The sequence below is a fragment of the Indicator indicator genome, chromosome 7, assembly GCF_027791375.1.
Source record: "Indicator indicator isolate 239-I01 chromosome 7, UM_Iind_1.1, whole genome shotgun sequence".
NCBI classification, from domain to species: domain Eukaryota; kingdom Metazoa; phylum Chordata; class Aves; order Piciformes; family Indicatoridae; genus Indicator; species Indicator indicator.
In genome coordinates, this window is record NC_072016.1 from 35062835 (window position 1) to 35075155 (window position 12321).

Consider the following 12321-nt stretch of genomic DNA (forward strand, 5'->3'; position numbering starts at 1 on the left):
TCAGGGCTTTACCACTCTTTCAGTGAAGAAATTGTTCCTCATGTCCAACCTAAACCTCCCTTGGGGCAAACTTGAGGCCATTTCCTCTTGTCCTAATCACTTGCTCCCTGGGATAAGAGACCATTCCCCACCTGGCCCCAACCTCCTTTCAGGGAGCTGTAGGCAGCAATTAAGTCTCCCCTCAGCCTCCTTTTCTCCAGGCTGAACAACCTCAGTTCCCTCAGCTGCTCCTCACCAGACCTGTTCTCCAGACCTTTCATCAGCTTCATTGCCATTCTCTGGACAAGCTCCAGCACCTCAATGTCCTTCTTGAAGTGAGGGGCTCAAAACTGAACCCAATATTCAAGGTGCAGCCTCACCAGTGCCCAGTATCTAAGAATGAATGTTAAAGGGCTCATTAAGTCCCTGTGGTGGGTTGAAAATTCCCCCTAACATCAAATTGCCAGACCAGCTCAGTTGAAAGCAAATGAAGCAAATTTACAAGCAAAACTACTATCTTAAATGTGAAAAGCAATATAAATGTACAAAATATACAATATTTACATATATGTACAATTTATAAACAACACAAGAACCCCCCTGGACAAAACCAGGGGGTACCAATAGCTTCCCCCTCCCTGCTCCCTTCCCTCCCCCTGTACTCAGGACAAGAGAAGAAAGGAGGAAAGCTAAAACTACCACAGTCCCTAAGTTGGGCCTTATGTCCCTTTGATCTCTTTCCCCACGAAAAAATCAACATCTGCCATCAGCATGGTAAGAGGGGAACAGGCTGCCCAGAGAGGTGGTTGTATCCCCATCCCCAGAGGTGTTTCAAAGATGCAGAGATGTGGTGCTGAGGGACATGGCTTAGCATCAGACTTTGGTAGAGCTGGAGAGTGGTTGTACACCATGATTTTAAAGGTCCTTTCCAGCCAAACCAATTCTATGAAAATAAAGAAGTCTCCATCCAAACCTTCATTATCTCAAAGCAGAAAAGCTGCATCAAGGGAGGAAAAAAAAAAAAAAAAAAAAAAAAAAAGAGAAGTCACCACCCAAAGGTCTTTGAAGTCCTTTTCTTCAGAGCCTGTTCCAGCACTCAGATAATGAGGTGCTTTCCTAACCTGGGTGTTCCCAGGACAATCCAAGCATTCTCCTTTCAAACTGAAGTGCATCTTTTTCTTTTCACCCCCCACCTAGGCACCCACATCAGTTTAGTGCAGGAAGAAATATTTTGGAGTGGAGAAAGTCCTACACCATACTGCATCTGCCACACTTATCAAAGGAAGGTGCTGACTCCATCAAAAGGAGTGAGAACAGCAGGCCAAGGGAGGTAATTCCAGCCCTCTGCTCTGGTGAGATCCCACCTGGAGCACTGCATCCACTTCTGGTGCCCCCCATCATAAGAAGGGCATGGGGACAGGCTGAGAGAGTTGGGTCTGTTCTGCCTGGAGAAGGCTCCAGGGAGACCTTAGAGCAGCCTCCCAGTACCTGAAGGGGGCTACAGGAGAGCTGGGGAGGGACTTTTGACAAGGGCTGGGAGTGACAGGATGAGGGGCAGTGGGCTTGGAGCTGGAAGAGGGGAGATTTAGACTGGAGATTAGGAAGAAATTCTTGACAGTGGGGGTGGGGAGACATTGGAACAGGTTGCCCAGGGAGGTTGTGGATGTTCCCTCCCTGGAGGTTGAGGCCTTGAGCAACCTGCGCTAGTGGGAGGTGTCCCTGCCCATGGCAGGGGGAATGGAACTGGATGATCTTGAAGGTGCCTTCCAACCCAAGACATACAGTGACTGACTCCTGCAAGCTAAAGGAGTGGAATATCTGCAGCCACACCTCACCCCAACAGTGACTCACAACTGAGTTCTGACAGGTTCAGAACTTTCCTTCTCCAGTGCAAAAGACACAAGCTGCAATTAAAATCTGGGTGAGGCTGGACATACCCAAAAATGCTTGGAATTAATATGAAGTTCTGATAGAACCTGCAGAGAACAAAGCAGCTTTGGGAAGGAGAGCTTGACAATTAGCAGAGTGTCACAGAGAGAAATGTTGCTGTGTTAGCTGTGACTGCTTCCCTTCTCTGGCTGGCAGCTGTCTTCTCTGCCTGCTGAAAGCAAGAGAATTTCTACTTTAATCCCAGAGAAGCAGAGGGATGAATAAATCCGTTAAAAGAATCAGAGTCATTTAGGTAGGAAAAGATCTCCAGGATGATTGAGTCCAACCCTTAACCAAGCACTGCCAGGTCACCACTAAACCATGGCCCTTAGCACCACATCTCCATAGCTTCAAAACCCCTCCAGGAAGGGGGACCCCACCACTGCCCTGGGCAGCCTGGGCCAGGCCTTGACAACCCTTTTGGGGAAGAAATTGTTCCTCATGTCCAACCTAAACCTCCCCTGGGGCAACTTGAAACTCTTTTCTCTCCTCCTATTGCTTGTTCCTTAGCAGAAGAGACCAACCCCTGCTTGGCTCCAGCCTCCTTTCAGGGATGTGTAGAGAGCCACAAAATACTGCAAGTTCTCTTCGAAGGCATTTGGAAACCAGCAGATGTTCATTGTTCAGCAGCTGCACAAAGGGCATCTCCAGATGGCCAGCATGTCACAGAGAAGTGCCACCAACTATCCCTATGCCAAGAGCTATTTAGATGAGACCACCATGTGTTTTTTAGGGGCAGCCAGCTTCTAAACCACTGGTGGAAAATAAAATCAGAGAAGACAGCAAGGGGCAAAGCAGATTTATTTGGGTTTCATCACATCCACAAGAGGACCAACACCTGGCTCTCAGGTTCAACTGCAAGCCTCCAGTGACACACCCCAGCTCCAGCTGAGAACAGAATGGAGAGCACCTGGGTGTCTGCCACACAATGAACAAGCCCTGGAGCAAACCAGCAGGGCCTGGCCTGGGCAGGGCAAAGCAAAGAACCACCTCTGTCAGGGCAAACAATAACCTGAGAGTTGGCTGAGGTGAGGCTCCTGTGAAAGAAGGTGGAATTCCTAACTTCATGCAAAGAAAGGCCACAGCCCCCAGCAGTGCTGAGTAACACCAGGAGTGGGAGGTCTTCTGAGGACTTCAGCTGGGGGTGGAGAAAGCACAGAGAGGAAACAGAATTTAGGGTTTGCTGGCACTTTTCTACTTTGATGGAAGAAAAATGTGTAGCCATGGTCATGGTGGTGTTGGGTGAGAGGTTGGCTTTGATGATCTTAGAGGTCTTTTCCAACCTTGATGATTCCATGATTCTATAAGAAATGCAGAAGCAGAATGACATCTGCAGAGAACACCACCAGAACTCATCTGGTGGCAAAGGACCTCGGGGGATGGATGAAGATGAGCCAGTGGATGCCCAGGTGGTCAAGAAAGTCACCAGCAGCCTGGCCTGGATCAGCAACAGTGTGACCAGCACGACTGGGGCAGGGACTGTCTCCCTGTACTGGGTACTGGTGAGGTCACAATTTGAGTGCTGGGTTCAGTTTTGGGGCCCTCACTCCAAGAAGGACACTGAGGGGCTGGAGCAGGTCCAGAAACTCCCTGAGAGATGAAGTTGTAGAGAGGCAGAAGGTCTCCCCTCAGCCTCCTCTTCTCCAGGCTGAACAACCCCACTGCCTTCAGCTGCTAGATGATCTTCAGAGGTCCCTCCCAACCCCTACTATCCCATGGTTCCCTGATATTCTCTGAGGAGCAACATTTATGACATCACTAAAAGAAGGGGTTTAATGCAGAAGTGTTCTCAGAATGCTGAGAAGATGCTGAAGGTTTTGGTTAGCTCCACATCTTTCCTTCGAAAGCCAGAGAGCAATTACTGGATCACAGCATGAGAAACAGTAAGAGAGACATGTTCTGCAGTCAGGAGGTGATTCAGCTCCTGACTGATATCACCAAGTTTCTTTTGTTTCTATTTTGGGGAAGAAAATCACAGCTTTCAGCTGTCTAAAGCTGCTGTTCCTAAGGTACATTCACCATGGCTGTCAGCTGCAGCAAAGGTCTCTGTGGTTCTGAGAGTCACAGAATGCCAGCTTGGAAGGGACCCCAAGGATCATCTGGTCCAACCTTTCTAGGTAGTTGTGACAGGATAAGGGGCAATGGATTGAAGATCTAGGAGAGGAAATTTAGACTGGAGGTTAGAAGGAAATTCTTTCCAGTGAGGGTAGGGAGACACTGGAACAGGTTGCCCAGGGAGGTTGTGGATACTCCTTTCCTGGAGGTGTTCAAGGCCAGATTGGCTGAAGCCTTGAGCAACCTGGGCTAGTGGCAGGGGGGTTGGAACTAGATGATCTGGAAGGGGGGCATCCACAACCTCCCTGGGCAACCTGTTCCAGTGTCTCCCCACCCTGACTGTGAAGAGTTTCTGCCTAATCTCCAGTCTAAACCTCCCCTCTTCCAGCTCTAAGCCATTGCCCCTTGTCCTATCACTACAAGACCTTGTCCAAAGTCCTTCCCCAGCTTGCTTCCAGCCTTCTGCAGGTACTGGAAATCTGCTCTAAGCTCCCCCCAGAGCCTTCTCTGCAGGCTGAACAGCCCCAATTCTTTCAGCCCTCTGATCAGTTTCAGGTGGTTAGGGTTTAGGCTTAAATGAAGCTTGGTGATTTGGCCCCTACTGTTCCAAACCAGATGGCTTGCTGCCCCGGGAAATGTGGGTGCCTCAGAGAGGCAGTGGAGGAGCACTACTCAGGAACAGCTTCGGGACCTCTTTGCAGAGCTCTGTGTTCACTTCCTAGCTTGGAATATCTTTTAGGGGCTCTGGGAAGGCTGAAGAAACGGTGGTCTGCACAAAGCCAGACCAGGGGGATGAATCTTGCTGGCTAAGGCTGAGGGGCAAGTGCTCTGAGCTTGGGTCCTGCTCTCTGGACTCGATTTGCCAGGCAACAGCCGTGCCCGGCCGGAGCAAAAGAGAGACCCCAGCAGGGTCCGGCTGGGGAGGGCAGGGGGGAAGCCGACGAGAGGGGCTGGGCTCAGGAGCCTGCTGGGACAAGAGATGCCAGAGGCAGGACCAGAGCAGGAAGCAAAGCAGAGGGGCAGGGCTGCAGGGGGACAGAGGCGGCAGGCAGGCAGGGAGGGGTCCTGCAGGGACTGTGCTTGGGGTGGGCACCAGAGCCGCGCAGGGCAGCCGGGGCGGGAGGGGCTTGGAGCCGAGAGGTTTGTGAGTGTTGTACTGCTGGGGGGGGGCCGGGCCGGGGGTGTCTGAGCCCCTAAAGGCCGCGGCCGGAGCCGCTCCCCGCGCTGCGCACCTCCCCGTGCCGGCTGTCGCACCCCTCCCGAGGAGGCTCTGTGAGCATCACGCTGCGGCCGGCGGAGGGGTCTGAGGGGGAGATCTAAAGGTCCCGGCCGGAGTCGCTCCCTCACTCCGCGCCTCGAGGCGCCGGCGCCTGCCGCTTCTTTTCCTGTCCCGGCTCCCCGTGAGGAGGCTCCGGGAGCGTCACAGTACAGCTGCCGGGGGGCTCCCGGAGCGCCTGCACGGTCCCGGGCGGAGCTGCTCTCCGCGCTTCAGAGCATCACCGCCCGCCGCTTTCTCTCCGTCCCCGGAGGGGTTGAGCAGGATTTGACAGGGAAGAGCTGAAGTATGTTAGAGGGAGCAGGGGGAGCTGGAGCAGGGGAAAGCTGAAACAGCTTGAAGGGAGGGCAGTTTTGAATTCTGTTATGGAAATGTGATGTGCTCTCATGTACAGCTTACAACTTTTTTTTTTTTTCTCCTCCCCTTTTTTATTATACAGGAAGAACATTTCTGAGGGAAATCCTGAGGTGAGGAAGGGAAGAGACTTCTCAGAGGAAAGAGCTGAGAGAATCTATCGGAGAGGAAATGAAAACTCTGGATGAGAACCCTGAGGTAAAGATGAGGACGCAGAGGAGACACAAAGGTAACGCTGGGGGGAACTCCAGGGGAGGAGAGGGACGTCTGGGGGGAAACAGGAGGTGAACAGAAGGGCGCAGCAGAGGCGTTATGGAGGTAAGAGCTGAGGTGAATAAGAGGACACACAGGTGACAGGATGGAGGAAAAATCCTTAGAAGGAAAAATAAAGATTGAAGGAGCAAAAAGCTGAGGTCATGCAAAGGGGAGAACACAAACATTTTTGGAAAAAAAAAGGGGTAAATAAGAGTGTATGGAAGTGACATGGATGCAAGAGCTGAGGTAACTGAAAGGGCATAGATGAAACATGAAGGAAACACCTGTGGTAAACTACATGGGAGAACATGAACATTTTGGTGGAAAAACATGAGGTAAATAAGAGCGTATGGAAGTGACATGGGTGCAAAAGCTGAGGTAACTAAAAGGGTATGAAGATAACATGAAGGTAATACCTGTGGTAAACTACATGGGAGAATATGAACATTCTGGTGGAAAACCTTGAGGTAAATAAGAGTGCATGGAAGTGACATGGATGCAAAAGCTGAGGTAACTAAAAGGGCATAAAGGTAACAAGAAGGAAACACCTGCAGTAAACTATAGGAGAAAACAAGAACTTTTTGGTGGAAAAACATGAGGTAAATAAGAGTGTATGGAAATGACATGGATGTAAAATCTGAAGTAAATAAGAGAACACACAGATGACATTACAGAGGGAAAATCTCTAAGAGAAAAAATAAAGATTTTGAAGAGAAAAGCTGAGGTAATGCAAAAGGGAGAACATGAACGTTCTAGAGGAAACACATGAAGGTAAATAAGAGTGTATGGAAGTGACATGGATGCAAAAGTTGAGGTAAGTAAAAGCGCATAGAGGTAACATGAAGGTAAAACTGTGGTAAATTATAGAAGAGAATATGAACTTTTTGGTGGAAAAACATGAGGTAAATAAGAAGTGTATGGAAGTGACAGGATGCAAAAGCTGAGGTAACTGAAATTGCATAAAGATAACTTGAAGGTAATACCTGTGGTAAACTCTAGGAGAGAACGTGACTCTTTTGGGGGGGAAAGCATAAGTTAAATAAGAGTGTATGCAGGAGACATGGATGCAAAAGCTGAGATAAGTTTAAGGGAATAAAGGTAACATAAACGTAACCCCTCTGGTAAACTATGGGGAAGAAAATGAACATTCTGCGAGGAACACATGAGGTAAGTAGGAGTGTATGTAAGTGACAGAGATGCAAAAGCTGAGATAAGTTAAAGGAATAAAGGTAACATAAACGTAACCCCTCTGGTAAACTATGTGGGAGAACATGAACATTCTGGAAGGGGCACATGAGGTAAGTAAGAGTGTATGGAAGTCAAAGAGATGCAAAAGCTGAGGTAACTAAAAGGGAATAAAGGTAACATAAACGTAACCCCTCTGGTAAACTATGGGGAAGAAAATGAACAGTCTGCGAGGAACACATGAGGTAAGTAGGAGTGTATGTAAGTGACAGAGATGCAAAAGCTGAGATAGATTAAAGGGAATAAAGGTAACAAGAAGGAAACACCTGTGGTAAACTACATGGGAGAACATGAATATTTTGGTGGAAAAACATGAGGTAAATAAGAATGTATGGAAGTGACATGGATGCAAAAGCTGAGGTAACTAAAAGGGCATAAAGGTAACATGAAGGTAAAAGCCGTGGGAAACTCTAGGGGAGAAGATGAATATTTTGGTGAAAAACATGAGGTAAATAAGAGTGCATGGAAGTGACATGGATGCAAAAGCTGAGGTAACTAAAAGGGCATAAAGGTAACATGAAGGTAAACACCTCTGGGAAACAATAGGAGAGAACATGAACATTTTGGTGGAAAAACGTGAGGTAAATAAGAGTGTATGGAAGTGACATGGATGTAAAATTCGAGGTAAATAAGAGGACACTCAGATGACATTACAGAGGGAAAATCTCTATGAGAAAAATTAAGGTTTTGAAGGGAAAAGCTGAGGTAATGCAAAAGGGCGAACATGAATGTTCTGGAGTGAACACATGAAGTAAATAAGAGTGTATGCAAGTGACATGGATGCAAAAGCTGTGATAAATAAAAGGGCATAAAAGTAACATGAAGGAAGCACCTGTGGTAATCTACATGGGAGAACATGAACATTTTGGTGGAAAAACGAGGTAAATAAGTGTATGGAAGTGACATGGATGCAAAATCTGAGGTAACTAAAAGGGCATAAAGGTAACATGAAGGTAATACCTGTGGTAAACTATAGGAGAGAACGTGAACATTTTGGTGGAAAAACATGAGGTAAATAAGAGTGTATGGAAGTGACATTTCGGAGGTAAAAGTTGAGGTAACTAAAAAAGGTAACATGAAGTTGAAACCTGTGGTAAACTCTAGCAGGGAACGTGACCATATTGGCGGGAAAGCATAAGTTAAAGAAGAGTGTATGGAAGTGACATGGATGCAATAGCTCTGATAAGTTAAAGGGAATAAAGTTAAGCCCTCTGGTAAACTATGGGGGAGAACATGAATATTCTGGAAGAAACACATGAGGTAAGTAAAAGTGTATGTAGGTGTCAGAGATGCAAAAGCTGAGGCAACTAAAAGGGAATAAAGGTAACAAGAAGGTAAAAGCTGTGGAAAACTATAGGGGAGAATATGAACATTTTGGTGGTCAAAACGACATACGTAAGAGTGCATACACGTGACACTTAGGGGGCAAAACCTGACGTAACTAAAAGAACACAAATGTAACATGAAGTTAAAACTTCTGATAAATTGCTATTAGTTAAAAGATAACAGAGTAAGGAGTAAAGCCAGTGGACACAGATATTCTCAGGATGTAGCAGTTCAGAGTTACTGTGAATAAGACGTAACCCTCACTGTCAGCTGCTACTTAGCATGCCCAGCTGGACTTGCCCAGGGTGCCCACCTCAGAGCCCGTCTCCAGCACCAACTGGAAGGCTGTCGTCAGAGAAGCTGAAGTAAGAAGGCTTTGCAGGTGGGGTGTGGGTGTGCGGGTGGGTGGCCGGCCTGCTGGCGCCCTTGGGGAGCTCCCTGTGGGGGTGTAAGGATTCCTGTTTCTCTCAGGCGGAGAGAAATTGGCACTCTCCAGGCCTACCTGTGTCCTCATTCCTTGGCAGCAGCTGGCTCAGAAGAAAGAAGAGGCAAGAGGGCATGGAACGGCAAGGCAAGAGGCTGTGGAACGGCGAGGCAAGAGGGCGTTGAACGGCGTGGCAAGAGGGCGTGGAACGGCGAGGCAAGAGGCTGTGGAACGGCGTGGCAAGAGGGTGTGGAACGGCGAGGCAAGAGGCTGTGGAACGGCGAGGCAAGAGGCTGTGGAACAGCGTGGCAAGAGGGCGTGGAACGGCGAGGCAAGAGGGCGTGGAACGGCGAGGCAAGAGGCTGTGGAACGGCGAGGCAAGAGGGCGTTGAACGGCGTGGCATGAGGGCGTGGAACGGCGAGGCAAGAGGCTGTGGTACGGCGAGGCAGGAGGGCGTGGAACGGCGAGGCAAGAGGGCGTGGAACTGCGAGGCAAGAGGCAGTGAGAAGAGGAGCTGCGTCAGGCCGCTGAAAGGGACACGGGAAGGACACTCTGGGCAAAGGGACCTCCCTGTCACCAGGGCTGTTAACACAAGAACTTGGCCAGCACCTTTAGGGTGCCCTGGCTGACTTTGCGCTGGGTGACCTCCCTGTAGGCAGGGCCAGGTCTTTGCTTTTAGTGTTGTCAGCCTTTTGCTGCCCTGCTCCTTTGGCTGCCTGGAGAGAGCGGCAACCCTGTAAGCAGGGTGCATGCCAGCATCTCCACACCCGCTGGGGGCATGGAGCTCCCTGCACCCCAAGCCCCCCCTGTAAGCAGGGTGCATGCCAGCATCTCCACACCCGTGGGGGCATAGAGCTCCCTGCACCCTGAGCGCCCCTGTAAGCAGGGGAGGGTCCTCTCCGTGGCCCCGGTGGCTTTTGGCTGCTGGTGGCCTGGCCAGCATGGCCCCCTGTACTCGGGGCGTGTCATGGCCTTTGCCCCTTGGCCCACCCATGAAGGCCCTTGGCGTGCTGAGGCCCCTTTGGCCTGCACGCAGCCCTGTGGGCCAGGTCTGAGGCTCTCCTCTCCTGCTCTGGGGTAAGGATGCCTGCCCAGCCAATGGCTGCCCAGAGCTTGCTCCCTCCCCTGGGAAGGGGTGTGTGTGGCTCCCCCTCCCCACCTTGACTTTGTGTGCCTGAGTGTGCTTGTCCTTCAGATCCCTTTTCAAAGCGCTGCAGCTTAGCTTAGGCTTCCCAGGAGGGAAAGAGGGGCTCTGGGCAATAACAGAGCAGTCTCCTTGGAGGCCTCGAGCGGAAAGGGAGCGCAGCTTGCCCCTTCTTTTTTCCAAAGGACGCAGCAAAGCCGCTTAGTCATAGCACGGGCAAGGCGACCCACCTGTAGCTCAGGGCCTGGGTCTCTGCCTCCATGGCAGCCTGCCAGCATAACAGCCCTGTAGTTGGGGCCTGTGTGATGAGTCCTGGAGCCCTCTTGTCCCACTCTGTCCCCCTCTGTCCCCTTCCATCCCCAGCAGCAGCCCAAGCTCCCTGTAAGCAGGGCTGGGCAGGCTGCTTTAGGCAGCTAACAGGAGTGAGCATTTCCTGGCCCTTGAGAGGGTGCAGGCTGAGGAGGGGTTGTGCTGGAGGGTGCAGTGCCGCCTAGGGTGCTGCTTTTGGCTGGGGTGACCTCCCCGCTTTCGGCGTCGAGGTTGCTCCCTGGGCTCCTGAAGACGTGGTGGTGTGCTGCAGCCAGGAGAGCCGGCCCGTTAGTCAGGCGCAGGCTGGAGCTTTTTGGGAGTGCCGGGCCGAGGGGAGCCACCCTGTAAGCAGGGCTGTGTGTTCCCAGTGCCCGGCGGGAGGTTCAAGGAGGGACCTCCTGTAATCAGGGGAGTGTGTCTGGCCCCGGCCTTTCAGAGGCATGGGGTCAGGGTGTATAGGGTTGAGGGTCTGTCTCCCCTGTTTTGGGGCTGGGGCCCCCGCCCCCTGGCCTTTGGCCATCCAGCTCCGCTGCCTGGCTGCTGACTCTCCTTCCTGCAGCTGCGGGGCCAGGCCAAGCTCTTGACTCCCTGAGTGTCGACCCTCCCGTAAGCGGGTTCTGGGTCTGAGAGCCTTTGCGCTCAGCTGGCAACCTGTGAGGGGTGCCTGCCCCGTTAGCGGGGTATGGGTCAGGATGCCCCTGAAGCAGAGAGAAGGAGCCTCCGTGGGCCTTTGGGACCAGGGCCGCTCAGTGCCCTGACATCCCGGGCGCTTTGGCAACGTCAACAGTGGCTCCTGCCCCCTGTAAGCAGGGTCATGCAGCCTCTTTGGCCACTGCTTTGCATGCCCAGCTGGACTTGCCCAGGGTGCCCACCTCAGAGCCCGTCTCCAGCACCAACCGGAAGGCTGTCGTCAGAGAAGCTGAAGTAAGAAGGCTTTGCAGGTGGGGTGTGGGTGTGCGGGTGGGTGGCCGGCCTGCTGGCGCCCTTGGGGAGCTCCCTGCGGGGGTGTAAGGATCCCTGTTTCTCTCAGGTGGGGAGAAATTGGCACTCTCCAGGCCTAACTGTGTCCTCATTCCTTGGCAGCAGCTGGCTCAGAAGAAAGAAGAGGCAAGAGGGCATGGAACAGGCGAGGCAAGAGGGCATGGAACAGTGAGGCAAGAGGGCGTGGAACGGGAGAGGCAAGAGGCAGTGAGAAGAGGAGCCACGTCGGGCTGCTGAAAGGGACACAAGAAAGATACCTTGCATTTTTGGCTGCTTGGAGAATGCGGCAACTCTATTAGCAGGGTGCATGTCATGGGTTCAGTTGAACCTTTTGATGGCTTTCAGTACCATGCTGCTGTCATGCCACCTTGAATGGGAACCTGTCTCTGGGGCTTGAAGTTCACATAGTAACGTTAGAGGTTTCTTGTTTGGATGGCAGTGGTGCTGCCAGGAGCTGGGTAGCTTTTAGGTTTTCTTTTTCTGTTTTATGCTGGGTTTTTCCCTTTCTTACGTTTTCTTGCATTTTTTCTGTACGTAGGCTAAGCGAAGGTATTTGTGTATTATTATTCTGCTCTGGTTTTATAATATACTCCTTATCTCAACTTGCAGGTTTTATATGTTGCTTTTTTCCTTACTTGTGTTTTGCAGGAACACCAGTGTGTTTAACATATTCCAAGTGCTGTATCTTGTTATAGTGTGAGCCGGCATCTCCTCATCCATGGGTGGTATAATTGAGCTCCTTGGACCCTAAGTGCCCTCTGTAAGGAGGGGAGCACCCTTTCCATGGACCTACTGACTTTTTGCTCTTAGCAGCCTGGCCGGCATGACCCCTTGTAGTCAGGGGCTGTGTGAGAAGTTGTGGAACCCTCTGTCCCACTCTTTCCCTTTTGTCCTCAGTGGCAGCCCAATCTTCCATAAGCGAGTTTGGGGTGGCTGCTTTAGGCAGCTATCAGGAACGAGCATTTCCTGGCCCTTAAGAGGGTGCAGGCCAAGGAAGTGGTGTGCTGGAGGGTGTAGTGCCACCTAGAGCACTGCTTTTGGCT